The following is a 22,401-nucleotide window of genomic DNA, read 5'->3' on the forward strand; positions in this document are numbered from 1 at the left end:
AGAGAGGAGACGGAGAAACTTTTTTTTTTTTGTTTTTGACGCAATCTTGAGGGAAGTTTCAATTTGTGCCGCCTGACACGTGGTGCGCCTGGCCGCAACGCCTGGACTCAGCCTCGAGGAATTGAGAACCGTATTGTGAGATTGTGTTTTATCGATCACGCTGGATTTTTTTTTTTTTTTTTTTTTTTTTTTGGGGGGGGGTGTATTGTTACGAAAAGGGCGCAAATTAAAGTGACGCCGGTGTTGTGATGATTCTCTAAAACAGACCCCCCCCTCCGCCCCCCCTTTCCCCCCCCCCATGTTTTTGATACAGCTGTTTGTGATGGTTTGTGAAACAGAAAAAAAAAAAAAAACAAAAAACGAGCACGTGTTGAATAAAAAACACATTTCTGGAAACTGTGCGGCAAAAGTCTGCTGTGCTGTGTGTTATTTCCCCCACCCCAACCCCGCTCGTGCATTAAGCCGCTTGCCTCGCCACGGGCAGCTTAGCCCCCGGTGGATCTCTGCCTCGGCTCTGCGCCTTCGACTTTTCACGTCGATTCTCGGTTTGCGTGTCCCGGGTGAATCAAGTCTAGACGAACGTGTCATAACAGTGCGGAGTATCGGGTGCTTGGGGGTGGGAGAGGAAGAAAAAGAAGAAGAAGAAAAAAAAAAGTTGGTCGGGGCGTTTAGTAAGTGTTTGCGTAATGACTAGGCGACGGTTACAAAACGTCGCCGTGGTGCACACGGGCTGTGTTTGGTAATGCGCATCCGCCCCGCCGTGCGTCTTCCACGGCTTGCTGCGGGGAACCGAGCCGTCACTGCGGGACCGTGTGCGGGTGTTTGTTTATTTATTTATTCATTGATTGGTTGATTGAGTGCACTAAATGCCCAGAAATAAACCAACGCGCCGGATCGCGTTTGGAATTCATTGGATTTTGGACGCATCACCCCCTGAATGGCCCTGCCGCGTAACATTCCTGCAATCCAACAGTTTTTGACGAAGCACCACAGTCTGCTCATGGATTCGGCTGACATACCCAAGACCAGGAAGCAGGTGTTAAAATAGCATGTGAACTTTTAAGACCTGCTCCCCAGTTAATCCCCCCCATAATCTCCCTGTAAGGTAGTTCCTCTCTCTGGTGGCAGTGCTGAGTGGGCTGTGACCCCCTTAGAAGAAGACCACAGATCTTCAATTTAAAATCGTGCCATCCACGTCATGAGCATCCCGAATTACAAGTGGTGCTTTATTTATTAACGGTCACTTCAAGGCTGTCGGTTCGGGGTTTTAGTTCGGCTGCATTCTTGCAAGCAACAACAAAATCCGCACTTTTCTAAATGCGGTTTGGTGATTTGGTGCGCGATGTCCTCTGGCCGGGATGCGCGCTCGGATCCTCACATCACTGCAATTCAAGGTGTCACCGCATCTTGAGATGACGTAGGTGACGTGCGTGTGCGTGTGCGCGCTCGCTCGCTCTCCTGCCTGTGCTGCGCAGTGCACGCGAATGTGTGCGTCCGCAGAGAGGGTTGTCTGTCACTATACCGATTGACAGCTTAAGCAGGTTAGTTCAGTGTGTTGGTGGGATGACTGTGGGCTATTTATAACATGCAGCAGTGACATGTGCCCCCCCCCCCCCCCAGCCTCCACCCCCCACCACACACGCACTACTTATCAAATCATAAAGAAATCAGCAGAAAAGAAAAATCATGAGATCGACGTCCATCATGGCAGATATTATGATAATTAGTCACATGATCGATCTGCAGAGTTTGCAGAGCGTTGACGTCGTTTATTTGTTCTTAGGTTTTCGTGCTTGTTTATCACATGATGATGATGCTGCTGCCGCCGCCACAAGATTTGCAGGCCTCTCGATCTCACGCTGGGCCGTTTCAATCGTCGGCTAAAAAAATAGACATTAAAAAAAGAAATCCCCTTGAAGAAAGACGCAGTGAACGCAGTGAACGTGTGTACAGCCTGGCAACGTGCTGCGAGGTGGCTGGCTGCATGTTAAACAGCAGCTGTGTGTGTGTGTGTGTGTGTGTGTGTGTGTGTGTGTGTGTGTGTGTGTGTGCGTGCCTGCTGATTTGTGTATGTATGTATGTATGTATGTATGTATGTATATAGTATTATATGATTTGTATGTATATTTATATGTATATATATATATATATATATATATGTATATACATATATATATATGTGTGTGTGTGAGAGTCTGTGTGTATATGTATATATGTATCTATATGTATATGTGTAAACATATACACACATACAAATATGTATGTATGTATGTATGTATATATGTAAATACAATATATATGTATATATGTATATATTATATTTCTATTATTGTTGTGCAGAGGGTTTGAAGTGGCAGGTGAACGAAGACGAGGAAGAAGGAGACCTGAAAAAAGAAACGAAGGCGCGTTTGATCTTTCTCGCCGTGCAGTCCGATAAGACGGTCGGTGTTACGAGAGCGGCGTTGATATGTTAATATTTACTCGGGGCTATTAGGTTCTCTCTCTCTCTCTCTCTCTCTCTCTCTCTCTCTCTCCAGCCCTTCTGCCAGCGCGTGTCTATGTGGCTTGCCCCTGCTGGCTGCTTATTGTAATACTACTCTATCCTCGTGACTGGAGTTACAGAACAGGACTGCTGCAGTCATGTGAGTCGTAGTGGGAGGGAGGGAGGGAGGGAGAGAGAGAGGGAGGCGTCACCCCCTGACGTAGTGGAGAGGAGTGACATGCGGTCTCCTCCCTCTTCCCTCCCTCTCTCTCTCTCTCTCTCTCATCCTCAACCCCCCCCCCCCCCCGAACATGTGACTGCTACCCTCGCTCTCGCACAGCTCACTCTAGTTCCTGCCTGTCGGCTCCATTTTTCTCCCTCTCGCTCATTCAGCTGCAGATTGTGGCTCCTCTGAGGGAGTCGAACGTGCGGAGATGTGAATAAATCTCTTCCTATCACACCTTCGTCACGGGGCTTGTTGACATCTTTAAAGTTCCACACTATCCTAGAATTCACCTCTCCCAATGTTTTGTTACAATAATGATAATAATGATCACTGAACTCTGACGCTTGACAGACACTTAAAGAATTGGGTGCAAACATCCTTTGGAAGTTTTTTTTTTTTTTTTTTTGACTCCTTCCATGTGTTTTGGTAGGTCCAAAGCAGGATGCTGCAAACAGTGGGCTAACGTTGCTGTTTTCTGGACAGCTGGACAACGATGAGAATATGGGCAGCAGAATGTGGGAGCTTTAAAGCTTTTATCTCCACAACTTACCGTTTCTACTAGTTATGGTCATAGAGCTTTGCTTTTATCAGCTGGCTGACGGATAGCAGTGACCCACAGTGAATGAGGACCAAGGTCTAATATCCAGACTTCAAAGCTCGCTGTCCTTCTTCTTCTTCTTCTCCTCCTTCTTCTGTTTCATCCACCACTGCAGCAGCTTGATGTGCTGGCGGTCAGTATCGGGTATTGGCTCTCTCAAAGTTTCCCCGTGGCTGTTCAGCGAGCAGCGATGGCCAGTCGCCGAGTGGATCCAATCAATCGGCTCCGTGCAAATGCGTTTGATCGAAGCCCCGCCCCTGTCTGGATCCATGCGCTCGCTCGGTGACGACCAAAAATGTGTTTGCTGCCGCCAGTTGTGTCGTTGCCGCTGCCGCTAAAGTTGGTCGCTAATCGGCTCCTAAATCAACAGGAAACTGCGTGGCTGCGTGTGTTGTTGTGTTTTCTGTCTGAGTAAAACAGCATGACACTGAAAAAACATTTAGCTTTAAGATGTTAGCGGCTCTCCGCTGTTGCCAGGCTTTTGTGGCTGATGTTCTCGGAGACTCGTCCGAAACATCGAATGCTGGTTTAGCCGCCCATGAGCGGGCAACAACCCAGGAAACTGCGTCGCTGTTTTTGTATTTTGCTTCCGAGAGAAAGTTAAAAAACCTTCCAGACTTCCAGCCGTGCGAGGATGGAAGAAAATCCACTTTAACATATTAGCGGCCCTCCATCGGCATCAGACTCTTGTAGCCGATGTTTCGTTTGGGGGGCCCGTGCGGATCCATCACGCGGTTGGGGGGGACCGACTCCAGGCAGATCAGGTTGACTTCACGTCCGTCAGGCTCATCCCGCTGCAACAGGCAGCAACCAGCCGCGCTGCGCACGCTAGTAAAATATTAGCCGAGGCTCGTCAGTTATTCTCGTCCGCGGTCCCGCCGCCGCAGTTCAGTTGAGCAACCTTGAAGGCAAAGTCACATGTGAATTCAGGCACACGTGTCTGCGTCTCCACCCCCCCCCCCCACCCCCGCCCCCTCTTTCCTCCCTCCTCCCCCATCCAACCAGAAATATCCCGGCGTGAAATCACAAGCGCCGTTAGTATTAGTATTTTTTTTCTTTTTTAGGTTTTTTTTTTGTTTTGTTGTTGTTGTTTATTTATGAGTCACTTTGAAGTTCTGCTCGGCTCGGGTCTGGGGGGTTCACGTCAAACCAGTAAAAATAGTTGCGCTAGTTTGCCCGCAGTGATCATAAAAGTTTTACGCCCGTCCAGGTTTAACGGCGCCGGCGTTCTGCAGCGTGCCAGTGGAGGAAACCTCAAACCATAGGGATGAGTTTCGGGGAATGGAGTCCTGCGAGTCTGGCTGCACGCCCATCAGGTTACCGCACCGAACAGGAAGTAGGGGGGTGCGGGGGGAGGGCGGGCAGGGCGGGCGGCCCCCCCGGAGAGCAATAAGATGTGAACTGGAGGTTGAAATGGACGCGTAATCGAAAAAGTTTTGGAAGCACTTTTTCCTTTTCTTTCCTTTTCTTTTCTTTTCTTTTCTTTTCTTTTCTTTCCTTTTCTTTCCTTTTCTTTTCTTTTCTTTTCTTTTCTTTTCTTTTCCCGAGACCAGATTGTTCCCCCACGATGACGACAAATGACTCAACCGCCGCACGCAACTCCCGCCCATTTTACAAACGCTAATCGCATCGGCGCAAAAAAAACAACAACAACAACGAACGGATAAAAAAAAAAAACGGCAACGAAGCCGCCGGGAGGCCGTTAGCTTGCGGCTCCCCAAGTCGATGGTCAGCACTTTATCCCGCAGCGGTCAGCCGGACGTCCGTCCTCTCCGACTGGCAGACGCTTGGATCTAATTTGGGGTTCAGGAGTCACGCCGTCCCTCTCTGACCTCCATCAGAATTCAGAAGCCGGACGTGTGGCTCTTACAAAGTGGGCTGAGGAAATGTGATTTGTATCGGAAGGAGACGGTCGGAGAGAACAGGTAGGACCTCAGGCAGACAGACAGGCAGACAGGCAGACAGGCAGGCAGGCAGGCATGCAGACAGACAGGCAGACAGGCAGACAGGCAGGCAGACAGGCAAGCAGGCAGGCAGGCAGACAGGCAGGCAGACAGACAGACAGGCAGACAGACAGGCAGGCAGGCAGACAGACAGGCAGGTGTGTGTCCACCAGCCACCTCACAGTGATGGGATTCTGGTGTTGATGGCAAATAATTTGGATTTCCACCGAGCTGGAGATGCTCTGCAACCACTTCCTGTCTCCCCCCCCCCTGGCTTTTCTCCTCTCTAGTTGACTCTCTTGCTTTTTCCTCTCCACTTCCTGCCATCCCTCCCTCCCCCCCCCTCCTCTCTCAGGTTCCCTCTCCTCCGCTGTCTTCCTGCTGCTTCACCTGCTTTGTCGTCGCTCGTTTCCCTCTTGTTTTTTCCTTCCCGTTCCCCTCGTCTCCTCTTCCTTTCTCCTTCCTCCACCTCTTCTTTTTTCATTTCCCTCATCTACCTCCCAGCCTCTGCTCACGTTTCCTGATGTTTTTCCACCTGCGTGTCCCATTTCCTGCTCTCCCATTTTCTCTGCCGCTACCTGCTCCGTCTTCTCGTCTCTCCTCCTCTGCTTCTGATTGCATTTCCTTCCTCTTCCTCTTCCTCTCGCTCCTCCTCCTCCTCCTCCTCCTCCATCTTCCACCCTCTAATCCTTTCCCCTGCATTCGACGGTTCCCCCGCTTCCTCGGTTATCCACCGTCCTCTCTCTTCTTTCCATCGCTCCTTCCTTCTCCATCTCTCCATCCTCTGCTCTAATGCATCGCCGCCGCCTGCGCTTCCTCGCCGTCTGCCCGAGTCGTGATGTTGCAGTGCTGCAGCCTTTGCAGTGACTCACCTGGTCCTCCTTCTGTCGCTCGGCTCTGGTCCCCCCCCCCGCGAACGTGCGCCTATGGCTTCGTGCTATTGATTTTCAAGCGTCTATTAATAGTTCAGGCGGTGGCGTCGGCCCGGCGAACCTGCAGTCAGCAGGTTCATCGGGTCAAGGAGGCGTCTGATTAATAGAGCGAATAAAGAATAAGCAGTTTGCTGCTGTCTGTAATTGCAGGGAGCTGGAGGTGTGTGTTTTGTTGATCTGTGGTGTCAGATTCACAGCCTGTCGTGTCATTGTGTGTCATGGATGAGCGACACCATCCAGTCCGTGATGCAGCAGCACTCAAACGTGCCGCAATTGACACTGTTGGACAATGTTGCCAAAGCTCCTGAGAGTCTAACTGCCTCATCAGTGTGTGCGCACGCGTGTGTGTGTGTGTGTGTGTGTGTGTGTGTGTGTGTGCGTCACAGTGGGAGTAAGGCTCCTTCCACAGAAGATCCCCCAGTGATCCATCAGGCTTCCACTGTGATTTTGTTTTTTGTTTTTATTGTAACGCGTTGCTATTATTTGTCTTCCAGTGGAAAACTAACTACCGGTGGAAAACTAACTACCGGTGTTGTTCTACTCTCTCTGCTCCGCGGCGGCTGTTTTTAAACAGTCCTAACAGGGAAGAACGGCAAAAACAGCCTGCGCGACGTGTCCGAGTGAGCGGTCACTAGCGCACATGCTAACCGAGGCAGGTGAGAGGCGGAGACTCTCTCGATAATTGATTTGCTCGGGGATCCATTGGCTGTTCCACTCCGGCCAGCAGGAACGCGGCGCCCTGGGTCACCTTTTGTTTTGCGACTGAGCGGTATATTGTTTTGTCTCCTCGTCGTGGAATTTTTTTTTGGTTAGTGTTAGCGGGTGAACGTGGCTAACCAGACGTTTGCTAACGGGTTTGTCTTAGTCTTGGTTGGTTTGACGTATTAGCTTAGCTATTTGTGTTATTTTAGGCATCGCTCTGAAGTATTTGTGTTATTTTAGGCATCGCTTTGAAGTATTTGTGTTAAAGGGCATTTGAATCCAAAGCGTGATGCTAACGCTGCTTTAAGCTAAAGCGCTAAAGAAAGAATCCCACACTCGCTGCACCGTTCATTTCTTTTGCATTTTGGTTTTTAATTATTGCCCTTATCTTTGGTCTCTTTTCGCCTTCAGCGCCGACCTTAGTCCAGGTTTCAGACAATGATGAATGGAGCCAGCAAATGCTTGAAAGGTTCCCTCTTCAAATTGAAAGCCCCAGTGTGAAATAACTCATGATGATGATGATAATAATAGTAATGAACGGCGTCGGTGTCCTCTGAGGGAAACATCTCAGGAATGACATAAAAAGTCCGTCCTTCAGGCCTCCTGCCTGCCTCGCAAAAATGTGCACCAAACTAAACCACACAGTGCTGGCAATCAGCCCTTTGTGATGTCACAGACGTTGGCAGGTTAGCGCATCGCCCTCTGACCGTTGCACCTGCTGCCGTCTGTTTCCGTAACACTGCACATAAAACGTCGCTAAGCCGGTTTTTAGCAGGAGGCTTTTAACAGATGGCTAAATATGTTTTCTGGAGATGTGCAGAGCTTTTTTTTTTTGGGTGGGGGTGAGGTGGTGGTGGCGGCGGGGGTGTGTGTGAGTGATCATGCACAGCTGCTTCAGTGGATGGAAAATAAAGCTCCAAAAATGGGAATGCTTGGGAACGCGGCGGCCACAACCGGTGAAATCAGGCTCGCCTGAGCCTCCGAGACCGCAGTCGGTCTTCACCTACAGCTTTTTAAAAAAACAAAATGTATCCATTTCAGGGGTTAGCCAGGCTTATTAGCTGCTAGGAAACAAATGTAATCTCAAACACGCCGCTCTTAGCTCTGCGAAATCCTGCACTCGATCTTTCCCTCAGCGCTGGACGAGGCCGAGTCCTGCCCGGGTTTGCGTGTCCCGCGGCTAGCAACAGCGGGAAGGAAGCACGTGGCCCAGCCGGAGCCGAGCAGGACTCAAAGCCCCCGGGTGGGATGTTCAGGATGGAAACCTCGCCGCCGAGCTGTGATTCGCAGGCTCTCCTGCCAGCTTCACGTTGTCGATTCTTTTGCTCCACGTTGAAGTTTTTTTTTTTTTTTTTTCCGCTTCTTTCGCTGTTAAATCATTAACGCAGCGGTTGGACCTTGGCAGTGTTCTGGCGAGCCGGCTCGGGAATCATCTCCTGCGCTGACCTGGTGAATGATTGACGGCCTGGCGGTCCCAACCCGGAGACGCCCCATTGTTTTGGTTTTATCGCTTCTTTCTGTTAAATCTGGAGAATGTTCAGCGTGTTATGTCACCACCAAAACAATCATTACAAACTTCCAAACCTTTTCTTTTATGATATGATATCGTAGATAAGCTCCGTGCATAAATCCCAGCTCCCCCATGCGGTGCTTTAACTTTTAATTCTCCTCATTATTGCCGAGCTCAGGGGGGGAATTTATCCCGACTCAAGTTTGGTTAATGAAATTAGGGAGCGCTAATTGAGGACTGGGGGGGCGGGGGGGGGATGTGGCCGCGGTTCCGGTCGTCGTTGTGGGTCCCACGAGGATGCAAACACAATGTATATCTGACAGGAAGTGGGAAGATGCTTAATGTTCTGGGCCTCCCAGAGCGGTTATGCAACATGTTTCAGTGATTTTCCTTTTAAACAGGTCGGTCTCACAGAAGCCCGGCTAATGAAGATTTGTCCAGAGCATTTCTGTCATTTCGTTTTCCATTTAATTATTATTATTATTATTATTTATTATTATTTTTTTGTTTGTTTGTTAAATTTCAGACATGATCAGTTTCCTGTCCTGACAGATCCACTCCATTCTTGTGCACTTCTGATTTTGTGCTAAATAAATGGAATATTGTGGAGGTGAAGGGAGCCTGCTGCTTATTTGCATCACAATCTGCACTTTTTTGAAGTCTTGCTGAATAATCACAGTCCTCAGGGTGGATATTTTTGGTTCTGAATATTATTTTATTTATTCTTTTGTTTGGCAAAGAAAGGCGGTGTCTGCTCATCAGGAGTTTTATTCTGGAGGAATCAATAAAACAGCCTTTGCAAGGCCTGCTGGACTCACCGGCAGCAGCTGATGCACGCTCTCATCGCCTCATCTGCATTTCTTCTCACGTCAGCCTCCTCTTCCTCCTCCTCCTCCTCCTCCTCTTCCTCATCCTCCTCCTCCTCCTCATCCACCCCCTCCTCCTCTTCCTCCTCCACCCCCTGTGCTGTGGCGTGCGCGTCGGTAGGCGTGCGGGGTTCGTGTGCCCGGGCGCAGTCCGTCCTTAGCTAACCTTTACCTGAAATTTGTATTCATCACACGGACCCCCGTCGCCATATTGATAGTGTCAACACCAGCGCGGAGGGGCGCTTTGACATTCAGCTCGTGCGCACGTTTGCGCAGGGGACGCGCGTGCACGCCCACCACCACCGCCGCCACCGCCGCGGCTCGGTGAGGCGTCGCGCTGAGGAGGCGGCGGCGGCGGCGAGCGCTTGGACGGGGAAGGGAATCCGGTCTCAGCCGGCGGCTCAGGGCTTTGCAGGGGAAGCGTGCGGAGGCCCCAGCGGTGGCCGCGCTGGCGCGCTGGCCTACTTCTCAGCGGTTACCTGATTTATCACGGGGGCAGCCGGCCGCCAGGGAGGCGTCTTATTTTAAAGCGAGGAGGACTGCGCCCAGGAACCTTGTGTGTTTCTGTGAGAAGAAAAGAAAAAAAAAAAGAAACCTGGGCGGAGATGAGCTGGATGCAGATACCTCGGCCCCGCGGGACACCGCAGGGGCGGGGGCCGGATGTTGGGCATCACGGTGTGATTGGGAGTAGGAGGCCTTCTCATTGGCCGTGCTCAAGGTCTGTTGTTGTCGGCCTGCGTCGTACTGTGCACAGCTTCTGCACTGCACTGCACTGCTTACCTGCAAACGGGAGTGTTTTAAGAGCACAGGGTGCACAAACAGTGCTGTAATGGCCGTAGCTGGCACCACCACAACACGGAACGTCATCTTCATTCCCAGCGACAAATTCCAAACTTCCTCACGGCAGCTGGAACCAGCGTCTCATCCAGTCGGAGCTTTTTTATTCCTTCCTCTCCCTCGTGTTTCTGCGTCAGACTCGCGATTGGGCCGTTGAGATGGGATTTATTTCCCGCCGTTTATTCGTCGCGTTTCTATTGCTCGTCTGAAGGCTTCAGCCTCCGTCCGTCCGAGGCCGCGTTGCTGTCAGACGGTGAAAAGTCAGTCCCGCTCTTCTCCTCCCAAACCAGGTGCCCGACTTTGACGGAGCGCCACACTGTGGCAGAACACGGGAGATGAACGACAACCTCAAGCGCTCCTCAGGCTCCCCCTGATGTCTGTTTGTGCGCCGACGTGGCCGCCGCTGTTCCCTCTCCCTCTTGACACTTTGCCAGTGTTTTGGCTGGAACTCGTCCCCGACTTAGCGGTCGGGCGGTTCGAGTCGTAAAGATGTCAGGACGGGCACCCAAATGTTACGTGTGGCGCATCGCCCCTCGTACCATGCTGCAGCCTGCCAAGACGAGGTAGCGACATGCATGCTGGTATCCTGCCAATAACGTGTACTGCTCCGTACGTACATACGCTCACTCTAGAAGATAGTTCACGGTCCTCTTCCCTCTGAATAATCCACCGGCCCAGCGGGATTATTGCATGTGATTACGACCCACGCTGCACAAGGTTAGGGATTACGCGGTGCATTCACGGGTTATGCAGAGTGTCTCGGTGCACTTCCTCTGCCGGACCTGGAGGAGTGGTTGCAGCAGTTGTGGAGGCTTATTTTTAACTCGGCCCCGCTCATGTTTGCCTCGACTTTGATAGTAGTAGTACGCCCACGCACGCACACACGCACTCCACTCTGCCGGCAGCAGCGTCCGCAGTCGGCGTTCCAAAAAAACGGGAGCCGGGGCGGCTCGTTTCAGCTGCACGGCTGATAAAAGGTGGAAGAATCGGACCATTGTTGTCTTAGAAGTTCTCGCGCTATAAATACCTCGATGAGCAGCGAAGCGGTGGTGGCCGCATTGAGTCCGGAGTGTTTTGGGCCGTGCGGTTGTGGACACTGTAGTTACAGCAGTTGTACCGGCGGTTGTGCAAGAGGTGAAATGGTTCTGGTCGTAGTGGAGGAGAGGGGAACTGTAAAGCAGCTCTTCTTCTTCCTGCAGCGATAAATCAGTTTCCTGATCTGCAAACTCAGTCCTTGCCGTCCGGCACGTCCGGTCTCTTCCTGTTTACTTTGAAATTTGTCTCCGTCCTCCTCCAGTCACGCATGACTACTTTGCAAGTCTCTCTAAATGAAGGGTGAATGATATGAATACCCGAATTAGTGATGGATGGGCCCTGACTCACCCGGCTCATTAGCCCAACACTGTACTTCCACTCAGGGTCGGCCCATTTGAAGCCTGCAGTCACCCCAAATCCCCCCAGTTGGCGTTAGTGCGACCCAAAGGAACAACTGTGCCATTCACCAGGACTTGTGTAACATATCCCAGTTAATCTGCCCGGTACTGAGTTAACTGTCACCACAAGCCCTGTCCTCGAGTCAGGGGCAGAGTAAAGTTAGATCGGAACTTTCTACAGCTTCTAGAGCTGGATTTGCGAGCGGTTTAGGATCTGCACCAGTAAAGTCTCAGCACAGCCAATTACTGCTGAACAGGAAATTCAAAACTTTTAATGCGTTGTGATGCAATGGTTGCTTCTGGCGTGGAGCAGTGCCTGCACGGATTCTTTGCCCAGGTACTGGCAAATCTTATGATCTGATTTTGTTTTGGTGAGCGATTGAGAAGACGTGTAAACAGCGGCGGTCTCGCAGAAGCCACAAACACCAAGTCGACCGCCGAGTGAGAGGTCGTTAGCTTGGATATTCTTTGGGCGAAGCAGCTGTGATGGCGTTCTTTGACCGATTACTTGGAAGTCAAAGCTGAAGTCAATGATTACGCAGTTTATGGACCTTTCGCTAAGATAAGGGGTTCTGATTTGCCCTCAACCCGTTAAGATCAAATGGTCGCCGTATCTCATCATCTGATAATCGACGAATGCCAACAGCACACGGGACGGTTCGTTGGAAAGTAGAAATACCAGCATGGCTTCTGTCACTCAGGGGACACCGAGGGGGCAGAAGGAGCTTTGCCCCGTTGGACTGTGATGGCAGTCGTCACCGTAGCGGTTGTTAAAAGTTGTAGGGGGAAATGACCGCTTGTAAAATGGGATTGCGTCTCCTGCAGGCGTTGTATTGTAAGGTGAGCGGTGGAAGCTGCACTGTAACCCAATTGGCAACGATCCTGGTCAACCCGGTGGACCCTGCCATCGCTACCATTCCTGCCCACTTCTCAAACAAGACAGGCACGTCGAGGGTGCGGCCAAAGTTGGGAAACAAGGAAACTGGCCGTTAAGAAGGGTTCGGTCAACTCTCGAGAATCAGATGATATAACTTATGTTGGTGTTTGGTTAACTGGAACCAAAAAGACCAACAAAAAAACCCAAAAAGAAGAAGAAACGTGACTGTAAAAAATAGTGCAGAAGGTGGGGAAAAAAAAGATGGAATTGTGACACGTGAAAAGAAAACTGAATTTGGAAAAAAAAACCTGAAACAGATGCAAAGTTTCCCGTCGCTCCAGGCAAATAGTGGTGGCGAGTGACCATGTGACTTTGAAGCAGCACACAAACTGTTTGTAGTCACAACACGATGACGGTTGCTTATCTTGTTACGTTGGTTGCACTACCTTGGGTGTGTGTGTGTGTGTGTGTGTGTGTGCGTGTGTGTGTGTGTGTGTGTGTGTGTGTGTGTGTGTGTGTGTGTGTGTGTGTGTGAGAGAGAGAGGGAGGGAGGGCGAAAGAAAGAGAGTGAAATCTCAAGGGCACAAGTGTAAATGAGAGAATTGTGCAAAGGAAATTTCCACGGCGTGAACACACACACACACACACACACACACACACACACACACACACACACATACACACACCAATGCCAGCATGGCAGATAACCGTGGCAACTATGTGCCAGGGGAAGGCAAGCACAGGCGGGCGTCAACATGCCTTTTGATAACACACACACACACACACACACACACACACACACACACCTTTGCGAGCTGCAGGCTTGCAAGAACAATCCCTCGCAACACACACACAAACACTATTTCCTCTTTTACTTCTCTTTAAAAGCCGTCTATTGTTATTTTTAGATAATCACATCCTCAGATAAGAGGTACATTCGTGTGTGTGTGTGCGCGCGCGCGTGCACGCACCACAGTCCACTTGCCAGCACCCATTAGTCGCGTCGCGCACACACACTCGACCCGTGCACAACCTCGGCCTCAGCCGCGGCCGCCAATCACGTCTTTGCGCGCCAGTTTTCCCCTGGACTTTCAAAATAAAAGCCTCGGCCATCCGCTACGACACGTCGAGACGGACCGCCGACGGCTTTTCCATCGGAGCCCAATGAATCGGCGTCTGCGTGGGCGGGAGTCGGGAATGAAACGACCCCCCCCCCCCCCCCCCCCCCCCCGATGTTGTGATAGATTCTCCCAATTACTGCTTCTAATTCCACACGCAGTCCGCAAACACGGAGCCGACTTGCCCCCGCCGGACTCAGGCGGCTCTGCGGGGCTTAGCCGTGGAAAGTTTAGCGTGCGTGTGTGCGTGTGCGTGTGTGTGGGATGAAAGCAGGCTTCTACCTGCACGGAGGGATAACTTGCACCTACAGCCACACTGTCATGTTTGCTATGCGGGCAAGGTGTGTGTTTGTGTGTCTGTGTGTGTGTGTTTTGCATGTGCTTGCGGTTCATTTCTCACGACCAACACCCCTCTGCTACCTTTGCGTGCATCTCCTCCTCTTCTTTTTCTGCTTTATATCCCATCATGATATTTCTCTCCCTCTCTCTAGCTCCCTCTCTCACTCGCTCGCTCTCTCGCTCGCTCGCTCGCTCACTCAGTCATTGACCTACTTCCCAAAGGCTGCGCAGGCTTGCGTGACCACCGCGCTCCGTGCTACGGTGATGCAGCACCACACACACACACACACACACACACACACACACACACACAGGGGCTAATGCTTGCACATGCATATTTCCAGCTCCGTGCAGCTAAGCAGCTCTGGGTGGTGCGTGTCCAGTGTGGAGACCTGCTTTACAAGATGCTCGGCGCCATTAATGCCGTCCGTAATTATCATTATCGTCATTATTGTGATTCTGATTATTATTATTATTATGGATCATGCAAATGTCGGCACACTCGCGTTTAAAGCCCGCGCAGGATATTAGACGGTGTTGAGTGCGTCACAGCAAATCACAGAAAGCCACTTAGCGCGCGTGAATAAATTGGATCCTCTGCAGCTTTTCTGCTCGTGTCAGTTTGAAAAAAATAAATTCCTGAAAAAAAAATTCCACGTCGTCAAGCTGCAGTATCTGTAAGGATGAAGATCCACCCTGACGCCATTCCATTTACAAAGGCCCCGCTTTCTGTCAAACCCATATCCGCTGGTGTTTTCTAACACTCTCTGTCTGATTGGAGGGGTCCAGCGCAGTTTTTAGCAGACGGCTGTAAACAGCGGGCTAATAAATCCTGCCACTTCCGCCCCAGCATTTTTCAAAAACCTGCCTGTCGGCTGCGGCAGCCCCCGGATCTTCGGGGGGGCCGAGAGGCTTCTCGAAATAGTCGGGATGTTTTTCCACTGCCCCGCCCTCCATTCGGCCGCCGCCGCGCTGAAGACGGCGAGTGGCGTCTTGTCCGTCTCGTCTGCCGACGCACCCTCCCTCACTCTGCCTCACTCCCCAACACGCCTCACGCCTGCATTGTTGCCCTGCTGCCGAGGCTCCACGCGCAGTGACGCAACAACAGTGCGTGCTAAGCCAAATTCCTCGGCGGTGAGTGTGTGTGTGTGTGTGTTTTTGTAGTTGCGTGTTTTGGCCACTGGAGCGACGGGCGGCGGCTGGATGGCGGCGGCCCCAGTTTGCGGTCGCTCCACGACCGGAGGTTCGGCGTTGCGGTTGCTGTGGGGAAGGCGACGATGCAGCGTATCCTGTTCCTGCTGCGACCTGCCGCCACCTGCCGCCACCTGCCGCCACCTGCCGCTTGTTACGCACTTCCTTCCTCGTGTTTACATCTGCGCGGGCAAGACAAGGAACCCTGACAGACACCCCGACTGTCCCTTCCACTGATTTATTGCCGAGCGTTCGAATTGTGATTAAATCTAAACCGAGCGTGACGCAACGGCGTTGCATCACCTGGTGTTTCTCAAGGCATCGATGATTGCCGTTTGTTTCTCGCCCTGAAGACGGTGAGATGGAGTTTGAGTCGAGACCGCACCGACCGAGACCAAGACGTTGTCGAGATTAGAGAGCGTCGAGATCGAGATCGAGACTGTCGAAGGAAAATCACAATCAAACACAAGAAATGACGAATGTTTTTTGAATTTTCAATTCAAGGTTGCATCAGTGGAACAGCAACTTTTTTTTTTTTTTTTTTTAGCAAGGTATCTTTTAAAAGTGAAGGGATGCACCGCCACACCAAAGTCAAAGTGCTCCTCGTTGGCCGAAAAAAAGCGCAAAAAAGCAGGAAGGAACCCCGGCGACAAGCAGCCAATCGTCAGCCGCCGTTCTGACAATAAAGAGTTCTTGCTTGTTGTGTTTTTGAGAAGGCGCAGACGCACTGAGGCAACCAACCAACCGAAGCGGCGTCACCGCAGCCCTCCAGTGTGTGTGTGTGTGTGTGTGTGTGTGTACGTGTCTTTAGCAGCGTTTTCAAACCCCCAGGCACTGTCCCTCGCACACACGCAGCTCTTTTTTCTCATCATTGCACACCTTTTTTCAGCACACTCACACACACACACACACACTCACACACACACACACACACACACGCACGCACACGCATACACACACACATGCTGTACTCTTCCTCTCTCGTGCTTCTCGCTCTCCCCTTTTTCACCGCCGCCTGACCTTGTTTCAACCCTCCTCTTACTTCCTCTCACTCTTTTCACTTTTCATTTGAGTCCCCACCTCCGCCTCTCTGTCTGTTAGTGTTTTTTTTCCCTCCTCCACCTTTCCTTTCATTCCCTTCTCTCCCCTCCTTTCGCTCCTCTTTCCTCCTCTCGTTCGGCCGCCGCCTCTTTGCGAGTTGGCTGCAAACTCCTCCTGTTTCAGCCAATGGTTTGAACCTGTCTGCCTGGAGATAGCTGTTTAAAGACACACACGCACACACTGGGACACACATGTACTCACACACACACACACACGCACACTCGCTGACAAGTGCAGGTTACTGTGAGTGACTGACGGATGTATTTTTCAATCATACCCTGGGATTTGCCTTGACAGCATGGACATGCGTGCGCCACACACACACACACACACACACACACACACACACACACACACACACGCACACAGACTGACTGACGTGCACTCGCAGGCTGATGGCCCACTGACACGGCACGAAGGTGCAGAGCCGTAGCAGGAAGCCTCCACGGAGGAAATTCACCTCCTGCAGGAGGGTTTTCAGGGAGGGAGGAGGGGGGCGGGGCCAACGTTTGACTGACAGGTGCCACTGTCACCAGGAGGAAGCGCAGCCCAATCAGAACCGCCTTCACTTAGCCGAGCGCCGCCTTATATTCCGGTTGCACAGGAAGCACGAACGAGGATGAAGCAGCAGCTTTTCCGATGCTCTCTTCCTCTTTTTATTTCCCTCTTTTTCTGGACCCTCCCCTCATTCCCCCCCAACCCGACTGGCCCCTGGATTGGTCCAGCCAGCGGGACCCACTGCTGTTTAGTACCCTGGTCAGAACCAGGCCCGGTGCTTCTCTGTCCGGGCCCTCTGATTGTGTTTCTGGTGCTGTGGCAGCCATATTATCTGCTTGGAAGTGGACCTCCCACTGGGAAGACTGAATGATGTGTGTGTGTGTGTGTGTGTGTGTGTGTGTGTGTGTGTGTGTGTGTGTGTGTATGTGTCCTGCCAGAACAGCAGCCTTTGCCCGGCTCATTAGTCCCGTTGCCACCGGCTGAATGCAGAGCCGAACAAATCGGGGGAAGAGAAAGCGTCGCGGAGGAGCTTTATTCCAGAACTTTCTTGCAGAAAGTTCCAGAAAGTTCCGGAGAGTTTCCTGCTGACCGAAGGCAGTAAGCGGGGGGGTGGGACCTTCCTCCAGCGGTTGCAGTTAGTGCGTGGAGACTTCCCGTTGGCCTTCTTAAGAAACATTAGGAGAAGCCACCGCAGCTCTTTGTTCTTTTGCTCTGTGTTAGCGGTTAAGCGGCGAGCGTTTTGATTGGCTGCTGTGGGAACCAGGCGCTGCGGTGAAGACCAGTTGGGGTTCAACTCAGTGGGTTCAGGAGCCATCTTTAGGAGCTCTCGTATTGTTGTTTTTTTTCGCGTATTTAGCATCTCGTGCTACTCTAGGATGACTTTGCTGTTTGGTTCCCCCCTTTTCTTTCACCACTCACTAATGACTCCTCCCATATTTTGCTTCCTGTCATGTTTGTTACTTCCTTTAAACGACTTTTACTCCCAAAAACCTGCATCTGGTAGAGTTTTATGTAGAGGGAGGGAGGAAGAGTCACGACCGGGAGCCGAAGACGAGAGAAACGTTAAATCTGTGCTCGTGAGCGTCGTGGTCGCGGCTCTCGCTGCTGCATTAATCCTGCCGGGCGGGATGATGATTGGCAGCGAGCAAATCTGACCGTTTCCCTCCGAACGTGTTGAGACGGCCGAGATGACTAACGCTTGCTGTTGTGTAAGAACAACCCACACACACACACACACACACACACAGACGTGTGCACACACACACACACTTGCAGCTCGTCAAAACACCTCCAAATTTGCAAATTCAGCGAGTGACACAGTGTGTGTGTGTGTGTGTGTGTGTGTGTGTGTGTGTGTGTGTGTGTCTGTGTGCACATCCATAATTCATTCCTGTGTGTGTTTGTGTGTGTGTGTAAGGGAAGGAGGAAAGCATGGAAGGCGGCATGAAGGTCGCTCTGGCATTACACACTCATACACACACACGCACACACACACACACAAAAACACACACACACACACGCACACACACACACACAAGGTCTCACATCATCCAGTTTGTTATTTAATGCGACATTTTCACAGCCAGACATCCACTTCAAATTTGTCCAATCGTTCTCACTGTGTTGTCTATGCGTGCGTGTGTGTGTGTGTGTGTGTGTGTGTGTGTGTGTGTGTGTGTGTGTGTGTGTGTGTGTGTGTGTGTGCATTTGAAGGCCACTTGCTGCCTGCCAGGTGAAAGATTTGCTGCAGGCACTGAGGGACGTTTGTCACAGCAGCTGCTCCCTGGGAGAGCAGCGCCACGTCCATGCAGTGCAACCACTGATGATGGAAAATCTGCTCAAATTATTGTCACAGTAAAAGTACCAGATGCGGAAGAGAGATTCTTTTGAGGGTGTGTGCACGTATGTGTGTGTGTGTGTGTGTGTGTGTGTGTGTGTGTGTGTGTGTGTGTGTGTGTGTGTGTGTGTGTCGTCCTGATCAAATGGCAAAACAAAAGCGAGAGAGTGCTTGTGTGATGTAGAAAGGAAGCAGATCTTTTGATGGGACAGCTGGGAAGTTCAAAGCCCACACACACACACACACACACACACACACACACACACACACACACACACACACACACACACACACTCTCACACACACACACACACACACACACATTATATTCTGTTTTTTGTACAAGGCCCAGCTGCAGTGATACACACACACACACACACACACACAGCCTCAGAAGCAGGTTGACTCTCTGCTGTGTGTCGAGATAAACCAGGGGGTCAAAGGTCACCGTCCAAAGTCTGTCCCTGTATGTATGTGTGTGTGTCTCTGTCTCTCTCTCTCCTCTACCTAATATGGCTGCTGCTGCTGCTGCTGCTGCATGAGTCGCAGCATCACGTGTGTTTCTGTACAGTGTGCGGGCCACATACACACAAACACACACACACAGCTCATTGTCATCCGCGTCACACACTACAAGTCTCGCCGCTGCTGTTGCTGCATTGGAAATGTTCTCTTGGTCCCCTCTGTCTGAATTATTTCTCCTTTTCTTCTTCACCGTCTGTCCCTCCATCTGCATCATCCCCCCCTTCCTCCCTCCCTTCCTTCCTCCCTTCCTTCCTTCCTTCCTTCCTTCCTTCCTCTCTCTGTCTTTTTCCTTTGCTTCCTTCCTTCCTTCCTACCTCTCCTCTGTCCTTTCCTTTGCTTCCTTCCTTCCTTCCTTCCTTTCTCCCTCTCCTCTGTCCTTTCCTTTGCTTCCTTCCTTCCTCCCTTCCTTCCTCTCCTCTGTCCTTTCCTTTGCTTCCTTCCTTCCTTCCTTCCTTCCTCTCCTCTGTCCTTTTCCTTTGCTTCCTTCCTTCCTTCCTTCCTCTCCTCTGTCCTTTCCTTTGCTTCCTTCCCATGTCGCCTCCTTCCGTCCTGTTTCCTCTCCTTCCTCCCTCCCTTCCTTCCTTCCTTCCTTCCTTCCTTCCTTCCTCTCTCTGTCTTTTTCCTTTGCTTTCTTCCTTCCTTCCTACCTCTCCTCTGTCATTTCCTTTGCTTCCTTCCTTCCTTCCTTCCTTCCTTCCTTCCTCTCTCTGTCTTTTTCCTTTGCTTCCTTCCTTCCTTCCTTCCTCTCCTCTGTCCTTTCCTTTGCTTCCTTCCTTCCTCTCCTCTGTCCTTTTCCTTTGCTTCCTTCCTTCCTTCCTTCCTCTCCTCTGTCCTTTCCTTTGCTTCCTTCCCATGTCGCCTCCTTCCGTCCTGTTTCCTCTCCTTCCTTCCATCTCCTCCACTCCGTCGTCTCCTCTCATCCTCCTCTCCCTTGCTCGCCTCCTTAATTAATCTTTCGCGTTTGCTCCCGTGCGTCTCTGCGTGCGTCACAACGCAGACTCTTGAAGTCGTTCCCGGAGGCAAAGTGCACTGTGTGCGAGCTCGTCAGGCGGCTGCGGCTGCGGCTGCGAAACGGAGAGACTTTAGTGGGAAGTCTTCCCTCCTCAACGGCGAAGCAAGTGCGCGGGGCCGCGGCTCTGCTACTGGATGCACTGGACTAATTCTGCGTGTGCTAAGCCACTAAGCCCCGGTTATCTCCTCACACGGGCTAAGTAGCCTAGCGTGCTAACGTCTGCAGCTACGTAGGTGCAGCTACAGCCGGACCACTGGAGACGCTCACATATGCTGACACATAGATAGAATTAAATAAATAAATAAATAAATAAAAAATTAACAGAAAATGAGAGGAAGGAGACGGAATGAAAGATTAGTAAAAAAAAAAAAGATCAGAGTGAAGAGAAAACTTGAGTTTTCCATGGAAAAGACAATGGAGCAGCTATTCCCAATATGTATGCTGCCAAACAGACAGACAGACAGACAGACAGACACACACACACACACACACACACACACACACACACACACACACACACACACTCTTTATAAATCTGTCATCTCATCAGGCCGTGTTGAACATAACTTCCCAGATTTAATCTGCGTTTAATGCATGAGCCAGAAATGGTTTATCACTCTGTCTGCTCCGTGTGTGTGTGTGTGTGTGTGTGTGTGTGTGTGTGTGTGTGTGTGCGCGTGTGTGTGTGTGTGTGTGCGTGCGCCACCCCGGCATCACTCACTCTCCTCAAGGACAGTCAGTGATTGCACCAGCTACCCTATTCAGCCAAGCGTGTGTGTGCGCGCGTGTGTGCATGTGTCCAGTATGCGCTGCCATGTATAGTCCTGTCTCTATGTGCTCGCTTGGGCCTCATGCGACGACGTTAAAACGCTACCGTGCTAATGTTAGCCTGCGCCACCTCTCACCTGTGACCTCATCAGCTGCCGTGTTCGGGGCGTGGTCGGGGTGGGAGGGAGAGGACGGGTGAGCGTGTGGGGGTCGGTGGTCACCGTGTGATGGGCGGTGAGTCACAGCTCCACACCAGTATTTCTCAAATCATTTCCAATTTGTGCACCAGCATTAATTCCAGAAATCCTTCACTCACTGGCTCAGATCCAACCGCCTGACTCGTTAGCGTTCCCCTTGTAATTGATGCCAAGGCCGCGTGAGACGATCGGCATCATTACTCGAGGCCTCCCAGTTGAAACCAGTCAGATGGTCTGACCGCAGAGCCGCTCCGCTGGAAAGCCTGTGGTAAAGGGTTCGCCGCTCGCTCTAGGAGCTGCCCGACGTTCATTTTCTCACAATCACAGAATTCAGGATGATGCGCATTTATTCATCTTTAGACGTGTGCGTAGCGTAACGTTGTTCTCAGAGACAAGCTAACTATTAGCACCATGGGGAGCCTGGTGGTGAGCCAGCAAACCATTATTTTCCCTCACTTGTCATACTGAGAAAATGAAGCCGCCCCGATTGAAAACATCTGCGTCTCGGCTAGTTGAGCTAGCCACCCTTGATATAAGAAAAATCTTCAGCATGAGTCACAGTGCTCGTCTAAAATTAACCGACCGGGCCGCTGCATCAGAGCAGCAGGGCGGGAGCTGCGCTGCGGATCGTGTGCGGCGGAGTCCGCCTGGCTGACTGACGTGCCCTTGAGCAAGGCGCTCGCAGAGCAACTGCTCAGGGGCAGAATGCCACGGCGTGGCGTGTCTTCGTGCTGTTCTTTTCCTCCTCTGACACTGTAAATATCTGCACCTTGCAGTCTACACGTAACTGTTTTTAGCCGGGGGCGGGGTGAGGGACAAATGGTGGGGGTCAAAGGTCACGGCTCGGTGACATTCGGCGAGAATCGCGGCCCTGCGGCGCACGGAAGAGGAAGTGTTAATAGTGAGTCATGCTTTTATTTTGACATTCCCCTGCGGCCCCGCTGGGCAGTTGACAGTTTGTGCTGGAGGTCCCTGGTGGGCCTATATATAAACACCTGGTGTGTGTGTGTGTGTGTGTGTGTGTGTCTCTTACATCCACCTGGTCGCCCTGACAGTGATGGATTGGATGGGAAGCAGGAGCAAGGGCTGCATCTGCTATCACCTGACTGCACACACACACACACACACACACACACACACACACACACACTGTGAGCATGTAACTGAAATACCTTCTCTATTTTGGTGTGGGAAGGTTGAGAGCGTGCATGCTTTCTATGTCTGTGTCTGTGTGTGTTAGCGTACGCTTGTGTGTGTCTGTGTGTGTGTGTGTGTGTGAGGCCTGTGCCAGAGGACACGAGCACGGCCGGGTGGAACTGGACCAAAGGCGCGTCGAGTAAAAGCGAAAGCGGTCAAACTCCGTCTGCTAATCTGCGGCTGCTGGCTGCTGGCTGCTGGCTGCTGGCTGC

The 22,401-nt window shown here is 51.4% G+C and overlaps 1 protein-coding gene across 1 annotated transcript in view; it reads left to right on the forward strand.

The window, feature by feature from the left end:
• ppargc1b (peroxisome proliferator-activated receptor gamma, coactivator 1 beta) overlaps positions 1-22,401 on the forward strand; it is a 70,620-nt gene that overhangs the window by 666 nt on the left and 47,553 nt on the right. The gene's annotated exons all lie outside the window — the stretch shown is intronic.

The sequence above is a fragment of the Nelusetta ayraudi genome, unplaced genomic scaffold (genome assembly GCF_046127955.1).
Source record: "Nelusetta ayraudi isolate G7.1 ecotype Tasmania unplaced genomic scaffold, CSIRO-AGI_Nayr_v1 ptg000097l, whole genome shotgun sequence".
NCBI lineage: Eukaryota > Metazoa > Chordata > Actinopteri > Tetraodontiformes > Monacanthidae > Nelusetta > Nelusetta ayraudi.